At 35.0% G+C, this 14442-nt stretch overlaps 1 protein-coding gene across 4 annotated transcripts in view; it reads right to left on the bottom strand.

The window, feature by feature from the left end:
- The window catches only part of CLINT1 (clathrin interactor 1), a 65092-nt gene that overhangs the window by 29915 nt on the left and 20735 nt on the right, over positions 1-14442 (bottom strand). Inside the window, exon 1 of one of the 4 annotated variants that reach the window (XM_024760127.1) lies at positions 11694-11714. The exons of the other annotated variants lie outside the window; for them this stretch is intronic. The gene's annotated coding sequence lies outside the window, so the exon portion shown is untranslated. Of the gene's footprint in view, positions 1-11693; positions 11715-14442 lie in introns of those variants that run through there. 4 annotated transcript variants of the gene reach the window in all.

Here is a 14442-nt window from a genome sequence, read left to right as displayed (position 1 = left end):
CTATGAACATTTAACTGTAGTCCCTGTCTTTTTTCACTTACTGTACCACATGTGTTTTCTATGTCACTGTGTAGTCACTGTAACCCTCAGTGGTTGTTTTTTTTTAATTAATTAATTTATATTTTGGCTGTGCTGCACAGCATGTGGGATCTTAGTTCCCCAACCAGGGACCGAACCCATGCCCCTGCGGTGGTAGAAGCGCAGAGTCTTAACCACTGGACCGCCAGGGAAGTCCCAGCCCTCATTTCTAATGGCTACATAAATATTCCATCTGGAGACTGTATCATAATGTATTTAACTTTCACTTAAGACTTCAGCAGTGGTCAAGAACATGGACTCTAGGAGTCAGAAAGATCTGACTCCAATTAACTTACTTTGTGATCTTTGGCAAAATTATTTTGTGGGTTGGCCAAAAAATTCGTTCGGGTTTTTCCCATAAGATCTTACAGAAAAATCTGAACGAACTTTTTGGCCAACCCAATACTTCTCTTAATGTTTCCTCAAATGTAAAATGGGAATAAGGAAGAAAACTACTACTATCTCAAAGGGTAACATACCAAATGATACACAATGGTACAGTGTCTGACATATATAAGAAGTACTCAATAAAAGTTAGCTATTATTATTAGAGATATCACCTATTAGAATTTTAAAATATCAATATTAAGTAATATTTTTATAAGAAAGAACTAACTTTGAAAAGAATACCTTACAATTAAGAGATGAGATGGCAAAATGTGTGGTTGTTAAAAAAGAATTTCTCATGCTTATATGGATTGAAGAATTCAAAGACATTCTGAGGAATACATACTGTGGAAATGTGACATATTATAGTAGTACTCATTTGACATGTAACACTCCAATTATTACTGAACAATTGTTATAACAGATGCCTGTAAATATGGTAATTCAAATCTTCCACTTAAAATTGAGTTTTAGAAATAGTGAAAAAATAAGAATTTGGTAACTCTTATTAGTTATATCTACCCCCTTTTGCTGTACGGTTTTTCAGTCATCAAAAAGTTGTTTTAAATAAGGAAGGTTTGATTATAATTGGCACTCGAATCTCTCAAATATAAATTTCAAATTTATTACAAATACTTCAATCAATAAACAAATTTTAAAGGAACCATTATGCATATATATGAATTGACAAATCACAGAATAAATATGGCTTCTAGATTTACATTCAGAATACTGTTCTATTAAGGTAGAAAAGCGAAATCCTATTACTTTCTTTCTCCTAAAATATCAACTGTTTGATAACAAATACAGATTATTTCCATGGCACTAAAATAAATCCCTGGTCTCCACTGCCTCCTTCAAAATTTAAGACTATTAATGAATGGATTTTTATAAAAACCCCATAATCATTCTATTAAAAATTTTATGTATAAATATAAAGAAATAGTAACTTTTTTTCTAATTTTGTTAACAACTGAATCAAAATAAAATTAAGGCAGGCAATGACACATTTGCAATTTAAGATGCCACAAAATAATGGATTTCAAAATGTTGTTTATCCTACTGGCTGAAGAATGCACGGCTTAAGCAGTTAAAAGTGTAGCTGTGGGAATGAACAATAGCAATTAGAATTATAATTCATCCAAGCATTTCATGACCAAGAATGCACTTGAAATTGTTTGCACTGTTTAATTTGTTGGAGAACAAGATGAAGAGTTAATCTCTAGCTCATGTACATGAAATATTTTTACTAGAGCCTTCATAAATGCTGTAGCTTTCCGAACACTACTTTCCTTGTTCAAGCTACAAAAACCTATGGGTCAAATGAGAAAGGTCCTGTTTCCCTAACCCTTCACAAGATTCTTAGCTGAAGGCCTATATGTGTGTTTAAGAGGAAGAGGTGGCAGAGAGCCAATAGCTTAAGAATCTCCCTATTTCCTTGGTTGAGAAACCATGGGAACTATGTAAAAGGACAATTTGCCATTAAACACACAACATAAAATATAAAGTGGCAACAACATGGAAAACTATGGCAACAATAGTAACAAAAAGTAACAAAGTTAGCACACCTCCATGAAGAGTATCAGGCTCTATTTTAAAACCATTTTCTAACAATACCGCTGCTTTCCAGAAACTGGAATGCTCAAGATGAGATCCGATGGCATAAAGAATTCCAAAACAAAGTATTTTTAAGCTGCACTTAATTCAGAAACAAATATAAACTAAAACAAAACAACACTGTATAGTTTGGCCTTATTCCAGGTCATTTAAAAATAACTGTTTCTAAAAAGGTAGAAATGGCATTTTGATCCTTCCTTTCCCATGTTTTCTATTGCCCTCAATCCACACCCTACCCATAATTCCAGTGCCCTTTTTAAGAAAGGAAAATAACTCCTCCCCTCTCCCCCAAAAAAGAAAAGTTAAAAAAAAAAGTTATGTCCAGATGTGAAAGGAAAAAACATTCAGCTTAATTCCTAAAACTTCTTATGACTGACACAAATGTTTTAAGAATGGATAATTCAGACACTAGAGGGGGATCTCTCATCAGTTTTTTAAAACACAAAATTCAGACAAAGGTCAAGGATCTGTTCTGCAAACAAAATTAAAGGAAATTACCAGGGAGTGACCAGAGTGAAAAATATAAGAAGCTGCTCATGTTCTGAAGATTTTTACCTTAAAGTAATATTGAACCACTGCTTTTTTTTTTTTTTTTTTTTTTTTTTGTGCCCCCGCCTCTCACTGTTTGGTACCCCTGTTTTTTTTTTTTTTTTTTTTTTTTTTTGCGGTACCCAGGCCTCTCACTGTTGTGGCCCCTCCCGTTTCAGAGCACAGGCTCCGGACGCGCAGGCTCAGAAGCCATGGCTCACGGGCCCAGCCGCTCCGCGGCATGTGGGATCCTCCCGGACCGGGGCACGAACCCGTGTCCCCTGCATCGGCAGGCAGACTCTCAACCACTGCGCCACCAGGGAAGCCCCTTCTTTTTGTTTTAAAGTTATTGTAAAGACTTTATTCATTCCGAGCTCAGGAAAAAATATTCAGCAGTATTTTCTATCAGGTGGTTAAACTTGTGTTTTTACATACGAACATCCACACTTACAAACACAGGAGAGTCAGAAAAACAGAGGCAGCAAGAGACAGAGACAAATACAGCATTCAAAGTAATGGCTTTAAATAATGTATTTTTTCTTCAAACAGTGTTTTCTTTTTTTCTATATTTTCCAAAATTTCCCCTATGAACATTATATTGTAACCAAGGGAAAAGTACTAAAATGCCATTAAGAATACAAATCGAGTACTGTATCATCATTAGCAACATTTTAACTATTTATAGGCAAATAAGCATCATGGTAGACCAAATTAGTATTATTTGTACTTCCAATGTCTTGTTATCAGGGTAGTAAGTGTAGCAAACTAGTAACTAAAATATATGTATACAAACTAAAATATGTATACCAAATGCTATGTGTGTAAAACCACAGGGACAACTTAGGTACATAATATTGAAATTAATGTGATTAAAAAAAAACTGTATTAGGGAAGAATAATTCCCAACATCAAAATCTATATTTAAAAGTGACCTCTTGATCTTAATGCCACAGATTTCAGAAAATACTTTTACGATACAGGTAAAACTATTACGCTCCCTCTAAAAATATCAATCTTTAAGAAACTTTTTAAAAACAATAAAATACCCTTAAAATGAACAGTGAAAAAGACAGTTTTCTCAGGTAACAAATTACTTATGCCAGAAAAATCTGTTCCTTTTTAAAAATGTTTCTAACCAAAAGAGCAGAGAAACAGTTTTAAGAATACTTGCTCTAAAAGCTAGATAATGGACCATGTGACATTCATTTTTCATCAGGGGATGATGGTCTTCACCACATTACCCTTATCTGCAAGGTGAACATTTACAGGTTCAATACTCATATTGCTACCCATCCAAAAAAAAAAGCTTTTTCTTGATCTGAAAATGAAACACAAAGCAATGAATTATGTTTTAACACAAGCAATGGTTCAGTAGAAGAATTAATGTTGCTAAAGCAGATGTTATTATCATATTTGATTATACAGTAACATAGTTATATAGCTACAGTGCTAAAGCAAGGAAAAAACTACAGTACTCCATCTGTATCATAAAAAGAAAACTAATGAAATATTGATAAGTACAGAAGAAACAAATAACAAATCTGATGCTTGCCACTTTCTCTCTAGTGCTACCACACTGCCATTACTAGCAAAAGCCCCCCTACCAAAAAATAAATAATTTAAAAATTTGAGTGAGGAAAGAGAGAAAAATATTTAATAGCATCTCCTTAGTAGAGAACTTTAAATAAACTTACACTCAGGATCACATGACTAGTAAATGGCAATAGATGTCCAAATTTTGTTAGGCTTTCTAATTCTAATTAAATGTAGCCCATTTTCTATTATGCCATAATGCTCTAAAATCAGAGAATTAGTAGTATCATCTGAGCTAAAAGTCTACTAATTAATATATAAGATGACATCACAAATTGTTCTACTAAAAGAACTAAATGCTGAATTAATGTTTAAAAAGATATATTCTCGGTCATGGAAATTACATTTTCTTTGGTTTTAGTAAAATTAAAAACAAACTATCCAGTTGAAAAGAAGGAAATCAATGTACCCCCTCTTAAACATACATATTCTTAAAAGCAAGGTAAAGAAAACAGTTTAAATAGGAAAGAACTGAAATTGAAGACATCTAAAACCTGAGGCTCTCAACCATTCTTCTGCAGTAACAAGATTTCAGAAAAGAATAACCTGCTTACTTAAAAAAAAAATGCCCTATTTCAATCCACTTATAGGTATGTAGTATGCTCATGTGCATATTATTTATAACTTCACCTATAACTTCACGGAGGACTGTGCTGGATTATGTACCTTCTGTTCTCTTCTTCACTTTTCAAGAGGGAACATTAAAATGCTATAATATTTAATTGCTACTTCTAAAAATAATCAACAAGAATATGCACTGAAATATTACACCTCTTCCTTTAGCTATCACAGTAAAAAAATAAATAAATAAACCCAAATAAATATTAAAGAGCAATCTGCTGCCAGGTTTTATTGAGGGAGGAAGGGGGTCCCATAGTCCTTTTTAAAGCTTCTAACTTAAAATATGACATTAAAACCACAGAAAATGTATTAATGTTCAAAACACCATTTTAATTGTTCCCTCCCCACATATTATTATGAAAAGTACTCCTAACTGACATAACTCTTTTTGAAATTCTAATTGTTTTAAGTTGTAAGAAAATTAAGGACTTTATACTCTTTTCTTAATCAAAAGCTATTCTCACATCAATTCTACTACCAAATTCTTTGATCCATTCTGAGTGATGCTGGCCTTCAATTTCAATAAATACTTCAGACCAGTATTATCATGGAGTGGAGAAATGAACTATAGAATTTTAATCACCTGTGATGTTTTACTATTACTGAACACTGTTGATAGATATGGCTCAATATTCTCGTAATCTTAACTCAAAATTTTACACTGCATTTGTACTACTTACAGATAAAGTGGAAAGATAAATTGTACAAAACTGTTTTCTATTCCGGGGGGGGGGGGGGACAAGGCAAACAGAGAGCAAAATAAACACTAAACACTACTCTGCAGGTAGAAGGAATGATAATAAACCCGTAGCATTCTTGAAAGATGAGCTGAAGACCTTTGTGTATCTTTAAAATTGTGAAAATAAAAATGTTAATGTAGACTTCTGACAATCTCCCAGATTCAATCAAAACTTAAAGTATCCTGTGCATATTATACTTCCTTAACACAGGGTAACCAATATTTAGATTCACTAAATTTTATCTCTTAGGTGAGAAACTTTTGCATGGCAGAACACTTTCCATAAATTTCTTTTACTGATTCCATATGGATTTGATTGTGTCATCAGTCCAAGGTACTACCAAACCCTTAAATGTGTTCCTCTTTGAATACACGTAATACTTCTATTTTCTGCCTGTGAATCATCATTTTCTTAGGCTCTGCCACATTCAATACCAGTACCAGAGGTTGGCTCTCTTTTTGAGTCGTTTTTCACACACAAAAAGTTAAGGTGTTACCACAGCCCCAGAACTGGAGCACAACAGGGCTGAGCTGCAAGGTGGATGCCAGTGACTGGCTTATTAGCTAAGTGACTAATTCCCATACTGCAAGTCAGATTTGGATCATGACAAAATTATACATTATTTTCTGTTAACAAATCTTCTAAGATCTGTTATAAAAAGTCAAAACTCTGAACAGAAAAATCTATCAAGACTCTACCGTAATTTAGAAAGGAGAATGGTTACACAGTAGGAAATGTAATGTAAAAAAATTTTATCTAAGAACTTTTATCAGTAACTGACACCGACTTATAACGTACTTTCTCTTCCCATCTCTAAAAACAGCCATTACAGATTATCAGTATTCTAAATGATATCTTTATCTAAAGATTTCAAGCTTAAAAACCAGCATTCCAAATCTACACAATTTCACAATGTGCATTAAAAAAATACTTGGGCCCTTGCTTATGTAACAGTTTACCAAACATTCCATGAAAATTTCCAGTATTGATTCAGTATCAGTTTGCACAAGCCAAAATTAACCAGACCCACATCTAAAATTTCTGAGATTCCTAACTGACTTGTTCATCATTTAAGTATAAAGTAGTCCTAACATGTAACTAGCAGAAATAATAAATCTTATGAATTTCCCCCCCCCCAAAAAAACCCCCAGAAAAATCATTATTTTATAGTTTATGTAGAATTCAAGGTAAGGGTACATAAGATGAATAATCATTAAAGAAGTCAATACTCCAAATTTAATTTCAAATGGCAAACTTTGTACCAGACTAGAATGTATACATAAATTGATCACTGGAGAGATAATTTACAGAAGCAGTAACTAAAATACCTCATTTTATATGAAAGATCATTAAATATTTATAGTCCAACATAAAGTCTTTTGGGAAACACTAGAAACCACATATAATTATTTCAATTTTCAAAAAATACAGGAATTGATCCAAAACAAAAAAAAACTTAAATTGGGATAGTAGTTGGATTTCTGCCCCTCAAAGTCTGTCATTTAATTCATTTTTCCAAAAGGTACCAACCCCTTGATCACTATTAAGTGTGACTTAAACTGGCAACTTTTCAAGAAAATAGTTTAGTAATTTATGTAACAGATGTGCAAAGGAAAACTACATGGATGAGATAAGCCAAGAAAAACATCCTGATGTCCACAACTAAATTATGACCTGTGGGAGAAACTATAAAACTATTTCTCTTTCCTTACAACTTCAGTGGTTAGCAATAGCAAATTACATAACCCATTTTATAGCAGCCCTTATTCAGACATTAAAATGAGCCTTGACTCCAGAAACTGTTCCAAAACACAAGGGCCACACTAGAGGAAAACATTGCACATCTATGTATTTTCATGATCTGATTCATCTTTTATGGTTATTTTGTAGAAAAGCAAAGTGATATGTATATTAATTGATCAATAATTTATTAGAAATGAATAGGGCTCATATCTTGTCTCAGATCCCTGGACAAATCAACCACTGATGTGTCTCAGTTTCCCCATCTGAAAGGTAGTTCCTATGTATTACAGAGATTAAATGAAATGACATGTAAAGCATTTAGCACACATGGTTACTTTTCTGCCAGTATTTATCATTTTTAGTTTGAAGATATTCTTTATATGGCTCCTTAGAGTACACTGGCATTAATACTTATTACTTACCCATCTCATTCACTGCTGTGGGACTTTACAGTCATGGTAACTGGCAGCCTATCTGACCCCGGTGTGCACACTGAAATGAAGATTATTGTCACTATAAAACAAGGCAGGATGGCTATTATTTAAAAATGGCCAAAGATCTGGAAATGAGTTTCACTAAGAGACAGGACAAGTATCAATACAAGCCCTAGCACAGAACTGCCATTTTATGCTTAACAGAGTTTGTATTTTGAAGTTCACTCTCCTTAATCTTGGTACACCACCAACCATGAGCTAGGGTTTTATTTTTACATTAAGCAGCAATTTCTCCTGTAGTGATAATCTTGACATCATCTGATAATGTCTCTAATTTTTTTGGATTCACTGAACTAACTCATAAATATCAGCTACTGAAGCCACACATCCCAAAGCAAATTACACAAAAAACAAAGACTTTTAAGCTATTATAAGAAGAAACATATTTAGGATGAAGTTTATATCTACAATTTGGGGATACTGAAAAAGTTGCAGAATTCTGAGCTTCAAAGTACCAAAAATAAGGCCCACTCCATGAGGTGTCTAGCTGAACAAAGGATGTTAGAAAAGCCATGACACCCAGTTTCTCTATCCTGTTTCCTCTGTAACAGCAAAATCATTATACTAGGAAATGTCTGGATGTTCACAGATCTTGATGGTTTATATGGAAGCCCTTCTAATGTCTCTCTAGCATAAGCACTGCTAACATGACCTGGGCAGCAGACGATAGGCTTAGAAAAAAGCTGTCCCAACATAGGCTAGTCCCACAATGCTAAGGAGTTATTATTTTCCAGAGAGGCACTCTGGCAGCAGTAAGGTTTGGGAAGGCTGGAAAAAGGGAAGACTTTTTGAGTGGTTCAGGGAAGCAGAATGAAAAGCTCCTCCCAAGATGTTGCAGAAATGGTGCTTGGAACAATGTAGCAACAGAACAGGCAGAGGCAGCCACCACTAGGAAATTCTTCCTTTCATGGCCATAGGAAAAAAGCTCTCACAACACAAAATTGTATGAACATTAACCACTACCAACTATATAAAAACACATGTGCATGTGGACAAAGCCTAAAGGAAAAAAGCCCGTAAGAAGTGTTGGGGTGGAGGCACATTTGTTTAAAATTTCACTTACATAATGAAAAAACATGATCTTTTTTTAAAGAAAAGAAAAACAGTACTTGTATATAAAACTTCTTTTCACTTGCAAGTGTCCATTGGCTGGAGGAGGATCAGCTTGCACTCCCCTGCCTCAGCAGCTTGTGTGTTATATCAATGCCCTGTCTGCACAGATAAAAAGCTTTCTAAGAAGACAGCTATGGATGGAGGGCCAGAAGGTAAAGGTATCAGGTTGCTCTCTGCCCCCTGGCTCCTGCAGAACACTGCTGCCTCAACAGGAGACATACCCAAGGAATGAATGCCAGTCCCAACCCAAAACCATTTTCTTATTTCCAGCTGACTTTTTTTTATCACATATCTCTGTAACTGTTAAGATTTTCATTTTCTTTTGAAACAGTACTCTAGTGTTTTGTGAAAAATACTCTGGGAGACATTAATAGGTGTTGTGTGAGAAATGTGTTACATGGTAAGGTTTAGGAAATGTTATGTAAAACAAAGGCAACTTTATTACTGCAACACTTGTTGGAGGCTTTACTATTCTCAAGTGCATTATGAATCTCCAACAGGGACTATATTAAACATTTCTAAAACTTTGGGGACAAGACACCTTTTCCCTTGGGACATTTTGAAAGTGTCCCAAGAAACCCACTTTGATGTATTTTTTTAAAAAGGCCCTTTTTTCCAAACTTCCAAAAATATTGTCAGTTGATACCTTTTACCTTACCATTATTTTTAGTATCTGTTATTTCTCATTTTTAACCTAATGAAAACCTTTTATGTTTTTAAACTCTTATCTGTTGACTGGCTTTCAGCCTTTTACCTTGCTTTACTTCTTATTTATTTTTATCACACTTAAAAAAAACTCTTGATTGAACTTTATTGTTGATCTAAGTTATACACATACTTTTTCTTTTTTTAAATTTGGCTGTGTCATGCAACTTGCAGGATCTTAGTTACCTGACCAGGGATCGAACCCACGCCCTGGCAGTGAAAGCACTGAGTCCTAATCACTGCACCGCCACGGAATTCCCTCAATATTATTTTAAGACTCATCTGTTTTACTCTTTTTGTAAAGTCCTTTCTGCATTGGGTTTTAAAAAACTTTAAAACTTTATTCCAACCCCTTCAAAGTTCTCACGTTATTTCAGCTTCAAGTTTTAATTTCTTAATCCTCATTTAATAACCATATGTTAAACATCTTTATTTCCTATATATTTTACTTATTTTATGATATTTTATAATGCACAGCTGAACAAGAAGAACCACAGCAAAGAGCTCAGGAAAAGAGATGGATGGCCTCTCCCCATGGCCCCTTACTCTCACACTGGTAGCTGCTTTTCTAGGCTCCCTCATGCAGAGCTAACATTTTCCACAAGGATCAATTAAATACATATATGAGATACCCCAAAAGAAAGTCCCAAGAGCGGGAAAAAAATGATTATTCTTACAAATTAGTGCTGCTTTTTAACAATAAAATGTTAGTTCCTATGTATTTGAGAGGTAGCAACATGAAGGTAGCTTCACTGTTTTGCATCCTGATATATAATCTCAGGGCACATCATAAAGCTGGGCAGGCTGGGTGCAGTTGTTGGGATGTCTGGAGTCATCTTCAGGAGTCTTTTCCCTCAATGCCTACTTCCCATTAATTTCCAGAACCTGTTCAATCTGCATTAAAAATACAGGCACTACCTCTAGCCTAGACTCCTACAAAAGCATTTAACAATCTCTCTATTTCAGGTGTATTCTCCTTTTATTCATCCTCCAAAGCACAATCAGATTCATCTTCCTAATATTTAGTGTTGGTCATGTTAGTCTACCACAAACTCATTACCACCTTCCCCTTGAAACATCTTCCTCCTCCTGTACAGTGAACAGTACCATCCTGGGTTATGGCTTGAACATCACTATTGATTACTTCTCTCCCGTCTTCTAGCTAGCATCCAATCCATTCCCAGGTCTTTTCAACCCCATTTTCTAAGTATCTCTCAAATATGTCCATCCACTTCTAGCTACACACACTGCCACTACCTTGGTCCAGGGTGACCACCATTTCTCACAGGGATTCCTGCCAACAACCTTGTAACCAGTCTCTCTGCTTCCCCTCTATCTTCCAACAGGCTAGAAACAAAGTGAACTCTTGCTGAAATACAAATCCTATCTATCTCAGCTCCCATTTTAAATCCAGCAAAGTCTTCCTTATTACCTTCAAGATGAAGTCCACATTCCTTCATATGAGATACCAATTTATTTCTTCAGTCCCATCACTGTTATTTTCTCCAGGTCTCTGCACATGCTATTCCCTCTGTTTCTAAATCCTCTGCCCAAACATCCCATCCCCCCCACCTAATCCCACCTTATCATCAGATTTTAGCTTAAATGCTACTTCTTCCAAGAAATCTTCCTTCAACTCTGGGGATCTGCCTATGTGCTCTACACAGCAAAGCACATTATGTGCTTTCTATTACCTTGAACTAAAACTAAAACCAGTGCACTATATAATGGACGTGTTTGTTTACTTGCCTGTCTCCCCTTCTAGACTGAAAACATCCAGAGGACACAAATTGTCTAACTCACTTAAAATCCCCAGTACCAGGAACAGGCTTGGTGACAGCAGATGTTTAATAAATATTTATTGACTAATTAAACAAAAGGATTAAAATCCTTATAGCTTCTTTCCTCTGACTAAAAAAAGTCCTTGTTGATCATGCAGGTGATCAGGACCTACATAATCTGGACTCAACCTATCTGTCTAGCCTTTTCTCCCACTACTTCTGTTTCATTTACTTTACAGGATAATCATACTGTATTACTAGTTGGAATTTAAACATGCCCTTTACTTTCTTACCTGAGTAACTGTTCACTCCTGGAATCCCCACCTCTTCTTTCAGTTAAAATCAAGCCTAGTATTAAACAAAGATGTAAAAATGAAGACTTCCTGACTCTTTCCAGCCCATAGTCTCCCTTTCCTATGAAGAAATAAACATTATAAATTATATTCTGCCCGTACAACGGCTATGTATGAATTTATCTTAATTCCCTTAATAAAATATAAGTTTTTAAAAAGCAAGTAGAGTTGATTATTTGAGGACTCTGTATTTGTTAGTTTATATTTGCTCACTGAAATGTATTTTTAACACCAAAATCAATATTCACAGTGCTTTTGTGGTCATTTGTGAAGAGTACAGCAAAACATCTGAGTCATCTGTCATGCATTCCCAGATGAAGTCAAAAAGTTGATGCTCTGTCTTCTTGTTTGAGTTCTTGTACTGTAAACAAACATCCTTTCTCTGGTCTATTCAGTACTGCTTTTTCACATCTTTATGATTTTTCTTGATTTCATTGTTTAATATGGCCCCCAAGCTGACTGCTGAAGAGCTGTCTAGTGTTTCTAAAAGTAAGAAGCTTATGATGTGCCTTACAGAGAATATACCTATGTTAGATAAGACATGAAGTATAGTGTACTTGGCCCTGAGTTCAATGTTAATGAATCAACAATATTAGAGAAGGTGACTTTAAACAGAAACACACATAAAAGAAGGTTAATAATTGGTTGATGAAAATGTGACCAGAGGCCTACAGGAAACTAACCTTGTACTTCCCCTATGAACAAAGGTTCAGTGTTTGCAGTGACTTTTTAAAACATAACTACCTCAAATAATCAGAATTGACTGTACTCCATGTTATGCATTTTTGTTTCCCTCTCAGTGCCTAACAATGAATGCCTCACATAAAATGGGTATTTAGTAACTGACCAGTGAATACATAAATGAAATCTATGATCTCCTGGTAACAGAGAGGGGTGGATGGAAGATAAGGAAGCTGAGATTAAGATATGAATAGAGAGGACTAAAATAAACACCCACTGATCAACAAATACACAAAAGAGAATGATATAAGAAATACTACCCTCACAAAATTTCTTTTTTAAAAAGCTGACATAGAATGTTTCAATCTCAGGCTTTTTGGAATCACAGCAAGAAAGACTTGTTAATTTACTATATATCCCTTAAAATTAGCTTACTGACCCCTAGCAAAGACTTAAAAAGTTAAGATACCTTGGCATAGAACTTCTGTGTCCCACAGAAACATGTAAAGAGCCAAATATCAAATTGAAGGCTAAAAAAACCCCCCAAAAAACTTCAAACACTTTAAACTTCCTACTCATGCTCAGTATCAACTACGAATTTGAGACCATCATGAATTTCACTTCTCTAGATGCTGGAATTCTAATACACAAGCAGCCCTCCCTTTGCATGGCACCTTGTTAACTGAAACTCATACATACTGGACCAGGCCCTCACTTGGCACAATCTATTACCACAGAAGAACTGAGCAAAGCAAAGACTGCATAGCAGTAATTCTTGTGTGTTCCTTCCAAAGTAACACAAATGGCAGAGGTAAATGAGCACATTTTATTGCCTGCTTCACATTCTATTCCATAAGATGGCCATATATATTTGTTTATTGGTTCTTAAACACTTATGTAACTCTACAGGCCAGGCAATGTCTAAGCCCTTTAAAAACAATTCATCTAATTCTCCTAACAACTCTATGAGACAGTATTATTATCCCCATTTTACAGATGAGGAAACTGAGGTACAAAGAGGTTATCTCACTCTAGGCCACACAACCATTAGTGACCTCAGTATTTGAACCTAGATGATCTGACTCCACAGATAAAGGTCCAGAGCTTACACTCCTAACTGCTATGCTATAATCATGACTTTAACCAGTGCCCCCCTCCTACTCTTGTCCCCACCCTCAATCTATTATTCAACTCAGTACCAAGAGTAAGGTACATAAGTGAGATCATTTCACTCCTTTGCTTATCAAAATTCCTCACTGGCTTTATACACTTAAAATAAATCCAAACTCCATGGAATGGCCTACAAGTCCCTGAGCCTATCACTTCTCTTCCACATGCTCTTACCATATTGTTCTCTAACTTTCTCACCAGCTCTTTCCCCACTCTGGGTCTTTGCTCACTCCATAATGCCCTCTCTCTGGAACACTCCTCCTTTACTCTGTGTGCTCTAAATTCTTTAAGTCTTAATGTAGATACCATATTCTCAGGTCTCATCTCACCACCCTAATTAAAACAGCCCCATTCATCATTCTCTACTTCAGCCCCTTTTCTTCATAACACTCAAAAAATACGTAATTATTTTGCTTACTTGTTCTTTTTATCTCTCCCCACCAAAACTTGCTTACAAATATACTTCAAGTATCTGAAACAGTTCCAGATGATCAGTAAATATTCATTAAGTGAATAAGCCAGGTTGTCCTGTGGCTTCCTGCAATCCTTAGTACAACACGTCATTCTCTTTGTTGTATGGGTATCTGACATGAGAAGCACACCTATAATTTGAGTTTTCTCTATCAGAGATTATCTAAGCATTAAGAATATAACTCATTCATTAAAAGATGATCATCACCATTTATTCTAAAAAACTCATCTGAAAAATATCAGTCTAAATGGAATGTTAATTATGTAGTTATTATTTTCAAATTATTCCTTATAAATCTCAACATGAACAAAGGGATATTACCTATGTTAAATTCAAACACCAGTGTTGTATCTCCAGCAAATTTCT

Source organism: Neophocaena asiaeorientalis, unplaced genomic scaffold, assembly GCF_003031525.2.
Source record: "Neophocaena asiaeorientalis asiaeorientalis breed wild unplaced genomic scaffold, Neophocaena_asiaeorientalis_V1.1 scaffold336, whole genome shotgun sequence".
NCBI lineage: Eukaryota > Metazoa > Chordata > Mammalia > Artiodactyla > Phocoenidae > Neophocaena > Neophocaena asiaeorientalis.
The sequence above is the reverse complement of the archived record's forward strand: the minus strand, read 5'-3'. Positions and strand labels throughout refer to the sequence as shown.